Source organism: Cricetulus griseus, chromosome 6 (genome assembly GCF_003668045.3).
Source record: "Cricetulus griseus strain 17A/GY chromosome 6, alternate assembly CriGri-PICRH-1.0, whole genome shotgun sequence".
Classification (NCBI taxonomy): domain Eukaryota; kingdom Metazoa; phylum Chordata; class Mammalia; order Rodentia; family Cricetidae; genus Cricetulus; species Cricetulus griseus.
The window spans coordinates 130,791,107-130,798,824 of NC_048599.1; the positions used below are offsets into that span (position 1 = coordinate 130,791,107).

General features: G+C 35.4%; 1 long non-coding RNA gene across 1 annotated transcript in view; it reads left to right on the top strand.

The window, feature by feature from the left end:
* Nucleotides 1–5,283, top strand: part of LOC118239048 — a 34,994-nt gene extending 29,711 nt beyond the window's left edge. The window contains exons 4-5 of the long non-coding RNA XR_004770449.1: nt 3,847–3,918; nt 5,241–5,283. This is a non-coding gene — a long non-coding RNA (uncharacterized LOC118239048). The remainder of the gene's footprint in view (nt 1–3,846; nt 3,919–5,240) is intronic.
* The last annotated feature ends 2,435 nt before the right edge of the window (nt 5,284–7,718 follow it).

Genomic DNA, 7,718 nt, shown 5'->3' on the forward strand with positions numbered 1-7,718 from the left:
TAAGAGTGAAAAGTGGGCAGTAGAAGCAAGATTTCAAAATAGAAAGAAGACTCTAGGAGAAACTGGGCTAAAGATCATTCATGTGGTATTTAGGCAACAATTCTGTCTGAATTTTTTCCTTATCCTGAGGACATCTGAAAGAATGAATTTAAAGTAAAGGACTCATTATTAGGGTAGATTAATGTCAAAACAGGGTGGTGATTAGGCTGTCATGGTTGTCATATTTTTATGACTCCTAATATTTGGCAAAATTGGGTTTATTTTGGAGGTTTAGTCCCATTAAATAAAGGCATTTAAAAACTGACTCAAAGGGACAATTTTATTAGCTATGAAGAGAAAAAAAACTGTAAATATTGACAACCAACAAAGACAAGAAACAAAAGGAGAAACCTGTGTTGCATATAAATAAACCCATGGTGTGAGGGTGGGTAACATCAGAGAAAATTGGGAGAAATCCCAGTAGGTCTGGAAAATAGCCCAAGTTTCATCTAATATCCAATAGGTAAAGAAAAAAAGAAGTAAAAGGAAGGACTTACCCCAGAAAACAGGCTGCTCTTATGGTGGAGGATGCATCATGCCACATAATGAAAGCTTTGCAAGAAAAGTACATTATCTCATCAAGGAAATAATTACCGGTATTATATCTATAACATGACTTTAGGATACTGTCTGATACATGTGGTCTATTGGCCAGATGACTGACAGTCATATTTGAATTAACTCTTAAAGGAGTCAGTAGTATATGACTTTCTAATTTTTATAGCAGTTCATAGTGTGTATGTACCACCATCAAGTGCCAGTAGCTGATTCAATTTGTTTGACCAGGAACAAATAACTTTTTATTAATGTGCATCAGCAGAGCATTGATCTCCACCTATATTGGCCTCTAATACTACCATAGCATTTCCACACCAGTCAAGAATCTCCATAGTCATTTAAGATTTTGATTGAATATGAAGCAGAATTTTCATCATAATGATCAAGTATTCCTGTCTTAGAGCTTTTTACCAAAAAGAACTGGTGTTTAGACTGACATTTTGGTACCACACTCATGTTCTCCTTACAGGGAGTCTCATGTAAGAAAAAAGGAGCAGTGCTTCCTTCTGGCATTCCTGGCCTCTGATGAAAACACAACTAAGGACATTTCCTGTTTCTATTCAGGAACAAGAGTGGTACTGTTCAATTTTCCTGATCTCTGCCCCCTAAATTGCCCAGAAAAATCCTATATCTTGTCATCATCACTCCCATCTAGAACTTCAATGAGAGTTAGAAAATAATCGAGTAAAATGACATGAAAAATGTGAAGTTTGACAGGAAAATGTGTTTGAGCAAACGAAAAGTTTCAGATAAGAAGAATACAGTCAATGGGGCATCACTGATTATTAACAATATTAATGCCATTAAAGAGAAACTTGAGTCTTCCCTTCGGCAATAAAGGCATTAAGGATAAGATCCCACACACCGAATGAATGATAAATCTTGCATAATATAAATTCAATTGAAAGTGGAAGCTTAAACTAATAAAGCAGCTGCAGGTATTCCTGGTTCAAAACTAATTACATAAGGAAATGTGCACAAAGAAAACTGAACTGCAGTCCAACAGGGCCAGCACTATTCTGAGCTGGCAGCAGAACTTGGCAGCATGATCCACATGATTTTTCAGGCATGAATGATGAAAGGGACATTCGTGGAACTTTTTCACTACAGTCCCTTAAAATTTGTGAGGTCAAGCAGTGAGTGAAAGGGTTGGAGTTCCTGCCAAGTGGTCCTAGGAGACCTTTGTGTAAGCTGTGAAAGTGAAGCCTAAGTTGCCAAAGAAATCTGCATGCCCAGAATAGAGTTGAACTAAGAAATACGCTGTTTATATACTCCAGGTGGTAGAGCAGAGGGGGAGGAGTCTCAAAGCAAATGGACACAATTGTCTCATTACTGAGTTTTGTAGAATGGCTTTGAGTTTTCCTCACAGTGTAAGTTTTTCACATTTTATTTTTATTTATTATATAAATTTTATTTAAATTAAAAACAATCTTATTTTACATATTAATCCCAGTTCTCTTTCTCTCTCATCTTCCCATGCTCCCTACTGACCCCCCCCCATCCTATTCCCCTTTCCACTCCCCAATCACGCCACAGGGAGGGTGAGGCCTTCCATGGGTGATCATCAAAGTCTGTCACATCATCTGGGATCCAGGCTGACAGAGTAGCCCTCCATGGGGAATGGGCTCCCAAAGTCCATTTGTGCACTAAGGATAAATAGTGGTTCTACTGTCACAGGTCCCATTGACTGCCCAGGCCTCCTAACTGACATCCAACTTCAGAAGGCTTGGTTTGGTCCAACGCTGGTTTCCCATCTTTACGACTGGTGTCCTGGAGCACCCACTAGGTCAGGTCAGATGTTTCTATGGGTTTCCCCAGTAAGGTCTTGACTCCTTTTCTCATCCTTCCTCCCTCTCTGCAGAGAGCAAGAAAAGAGATACTTTAGTAGAGGGAGTCATTATATGGTTAAATAGCAATCTGGCTCTAGGAAAATATCAAGAGGTCCACAAAGATGACACCCAACTAAGAATCTAAGCAATAGTAGAGAGACTACCTTAAATGTCCACCCCCTATAATGAGAGTGATGACTACTTTAAATGCCATCCTAAAGCCTTCATCCCATAGCTGATGGAAGCAGAAGCAGACATCCACAGCTAAACACTGAGCTGAACTCCTTGAATCCAGTTAGTAGAATGTTACCTATATATTTATCATATGTAGCCTTTACTGTGTTATACTACCTTCCTCCTATTCAGAATTTGTTCAGGACTTTGATCCTGAGTGGACTTTGTCCCTGAATGGACTTTGTCACAGGCCTTTACTCAATCTATTGAATTGATACGTGAAATTCCTCTTTGAGTCTTACTACAATCTATTCAATATTGCATGTATTTCCACTGAAAAAGTAAAAGTAACTTTTTAAAACTCCGATCAATAACCAAATCCTATATAAAAAACTTCCAACTCAGGAATAAAATACACATGAATAAATCAAAGAAATATTATTTCTCTAGGAGTTACAACTCCAACAGTAATTGATGAAAAAAGAAATTAAATAATTAAAAATCCTGAAAAACTTCAAAATGCTTAATATAAGAAAGATTAAGAAAATCAAAGAGGATGTGAATAAGCTCCTGAGAAGATAAAGGTTGATAGAAATGAAATTCAGAATACAATATTGGAATTAAATATACACATACTGGGGCCAGGTGTGATGGCACACACTTTTAGTCACAGAACACTAGCTGCAGAGGCAGGTAGACCTTAATGAATTTGAGGCCAGTCTCTTCTACATAACTAATCCAAAGAAAGTCAGGGCTACAGAAAGACAACCTGTCTCAAAATAAATAATAAATGACTAAATAAATATTAGAAATAGTAAATACATAATGGGAAATATATACACACTGAAGAACATCAAATCAAAATTTTATAAATTAAAGGTAAATAAGTTAAACTTTGAAGCTCAATAGAAATCCTGAAAAATGGAGTAGATAAAAGAGAAGACAGAATATCAGGGTTTGAATAGTGGTAGGTGAATTAGCACATTCAGTAAAATGACAAAAAAATGAAATTATAAGAAAGTAGACTTAGAACATATTTGATCTATTGGATACCACTTAAAGGCAAAAATCTATAAATCATGGAAAAAGTATGAGGAGTTTAAGCAAATTGCATATAATAAACCATTCAACAAAATTGTAGCCCAAAATTTCGCTAGTCTTGGATAAGAAATGGCCATTTAGACATTTAGAGACATTTTAAGGGTCAAAAAGACATAATCAATAAACTACAAATGACATTTTACAGCTATGTTGAAGAATGGCACTAGCTATTTTGAAGAATGAAAAGATATTGAAAGCTGAAAAGGAGAAGTACAAGGTAACATATAACGGTAAAACCCTGAAAATAATAGTAGATTTCTTTTATCACTTCTAATATGGTTTTGCAGTTTGGGCAACTTGAGCATCATGCATTATGGAGAGTTTATTCTCTCCCTATGTCTATTTGCAGTTATAACTGCATTTTATACTTGAATATTGATTTTATTCACTAGAATTGCAAATTTTCTTCTAATTTCGGCCAATAAAATTTCTATACTTTACACAATCAATTTTTATCCTAGATTCCTCTTCTGCATAATTGATTCTTATCATATCCAAATATGATAATGATCATATTATTAGATTTACTCATAATTATATATAGCATATATATATATATATATATATATATATATATATATTATTTTTTTTCTTTATTGAAGCTTGAAAGTTTTTCCTCAACTCCCTATTCTAGATAGCAGTTTTCCTGACTGGTCTTACATATTGGTGATGCCTTCCATATTTTTATTACACTCAGGTTTTCATTTCTGGCTTATCTGTTTGGTTATTTTTTTCAGAATACTTGTTTCCTTACTGAGTCTCTTTTCCTTATTAATAATGTTCTCATCCATTTTGTATTGCAGATATATGTTTGTTCATTTTGCCGACTTTTATTTATATTCTTGATTTTCCTCTCCAAGACTCAGATTGGTTTCTGTACTTCAGTCATCTACTGTTCATTATCCCCTTTGAAATAATTCAACATATTTATCAGTTTATTTTTGCATTATTCTCTTTATTTTCTTCTTTCTTATATCTTAAAATTCTTGCCTTGTTTTTTCCTGTTTCTTGTGTTTCTGAATTGTAAATTGAGCATCTTTGGCACTGATCGCTCTTCCAGTTTATTGTGGTGTGTGTGTGTGTGTGTGTGTGTGTGTGTGTGTGTGTGTTTAGTAAACATCCTACTTGTGGGGAATTAATCTTGGATATAATCCAAGGATGGAAAAACAACTTCCTGAAAGAATCTATACTTTTTGACTACTGTCCATGACAGCCTCCCATGCTGTTTTTCGCCTTATGGCTCTCAGACTTCCTGGCCTCAGCTCTCAGAATATGAGGGCCAAAATGAAACTTTTCTTGGCAGACTAGGCCTGCCAGAAATCATCTTTCGTGATTAATCTTTACACTAACTTGTCCCTGAACACAAGAAGTCATAAGTTCTTCCACTTGCCCAATGATACAGCTCATTATTTCACAGTGTTATGTTTAAGTCAGTATTTGTTATGTTTTAAGACTATTCTTGAATTCTGTAAATCCTAACAATGAGCAGTAGATCCCATAGTCAACAACAATTCACCAAAATACCTCTATTTTTGTAAGATCCCGGCTATAAAGGCAGACAGTGTGACAGAAACAACATGGTAAGTACCTTTATTATTATTATTCTTTTCTTTTATTATTTTTGCCTCACAGTCTTTGACATCATTTAAAACACTGTTTAAAAGCTCAAAGTATGTTCTGTGACTGGAGAATGTTTTAATTGTAACCCCCATGCAAAATTTTAAAAAATGTAGATCATATACTGCCAACATATAATGCCACAGAATATGATTTACCAATACAAAAGAAAGTAATGGAGAAGAGAGAAGTGGGGAAATACTGGAACAAAGCAGGACCATAACCCAACAGATAAACACCAAATCCTCTACTTAGATGTCTGATGTCAAGGGCTTAGATGGCTCCTCATGAAATATGTAGTTCTTATTTGGGTAGGTTTCACATCATTAATATAACTCTTCTTGTCTCATAACCCCTAGCTCTTGTATCTTCAACATCTTTAGGGGTTTGTCTACTGAAACCCAGGCTTTGCATTTACAGCTTCATGTTTTGGGGCCTTCACACAGAAAAACCAGTAGATCTCTGAAACCATAGAGGAAGAATCCATGAGTTCTTCATTCTTAAATACTTCATGTCTTTAAAGTCATCAGCATATGCACAACACAGCAAAGTTTTTTGGCAGGTGGCTAAGGATGCTAATACCCTGAATTACATGGGCAGTAGCACTTTTAGTCAGCTGCTTCCTAGGACCAGGAGTGGCTTAGGGTCACTTTCAGGAGTCAGCCCTGTGGTGGTGTCCTCCTGTGAGGGCACTCTTTTCTTTGTCCCTTACAGACTAGGCCTCTGCTTAATGGGGCTAATCTCCTTAACAACCTCTCTTCTAGCCTGTGCCATGATTGTAACGCTGAGCTCCCTATTTCTATCCAAATTGTACAGTGTGTATTTCTTTTTCTTGCCGCACCTGCATTTTTTCATTAAAGATTTTCATAGGCATTATTAATAACAACAATGCCACAGATTCAATATTTTATGATCTTGAATTCTCCCATTTCAAAGATATTGATTGATTACATTTTAATCTGTCCCCAGGTAAGATATCAGGACATGAGCAGAAACCAGCCAGATTCTTATTCAAAATCTCACAAACACATAATTTATCTCAGTTGCTTTTAAAATCCTGTTCACTTTGAAAATTCTTGATTTATACCTGTATAGTCTATGATATTCTCAGCATTATACTGTTCTAGGCTCCTACTTCATGTCCTGTGAAGCTCTACTTCAGCCATAAATCATGCTTTCCTGTTGTTATTTTGTTCAAAGTTGTAAAGACTTACATATTCCTCTAAAACACAACATGGCCAGGTCCACTAAAGCAATAGCACGATTCTCTGATACTGATTTCTGTATTAATTGCTTTTCTATCACTGTGATACAAACACTATGACCAATACAGTTCATGAAGAGTTCATTCGGCTTATAGTTTTAGATGGATAAAACTCCATCATGCTGGCGAAGCATGGCAGCCAGCAGGGGTGGCAGCCAGAACAGGAAGTTGAAAGATCACATCAACTTTGAGGACAAAAGAAAGAGAAAACTAGAAGTGATGGACTCTTTCTGTATGCCAAAATAAGAAAATAAAATTGTCTCTAGTCTGTCTTATGGAATATAAGGAACTCTAAAGACACAATTTTATGTCACAATTGCCTTACAAGGAGCACAAGAGAATAAATTTGTAGCTTTTTTTTGTAAATAAAATGAGGGAGGATAGACCAACATATAATAAATACTAAATCTGTAAATTTGTAAAGTATTTAGCTGGCTGGAGGGATGGTTCAGCCACTAAGTGCTAGGCTCACAACCAAAACTATAAAGTATTTAGCAAGCTGACACTAAAGACATTTTTCCCCTGGAATCTAGCTATTATATTGTGAGGATTCTAGACACATGGAAAGGGACCAGGTAAGTGTCACAGTTGATAAGATCAACTGAGCCTGTCCTTTACTTAATCTCACTTAGACACCAATACATCACAAAGACAAAGCTCATGTGGTTCTAGACCCCTGTGGGAATCTTCCAATTTGAACCTAAGATATATGATGAAAAAGCCAGTCAGTCATACTGGATCTTCTCTTAAACCCTTGAAATAATAACTCAGTATTTAGGGCTTTGCTTTACAGAATAATATCTGGATTTCCAGCCAATATTTTTAAGAGAAAAACTGGAAAAAAACAAAAGATTACATTAAAATAGTGCTTATAGCCCCTCAAATACATTCCAAATCACACTTGGTTTTTTTTTTTTGTTGTTGTTGTTGTTCATTCCAAAAATATTGGAAACAACAGAAACAATTGTGCCTGCTCAAATCTTGACATTGTAAAAATAATCCTGACTTCTGAAGAAATATAAAAAATGCTATTGAAATATGATAATATTTTGGAATGCAAAATTGCACTTACTTAGTATCCTTGTATTATGAAATAATTTATATAACATGATTTTATTATTAAGAAATGGGAAAGA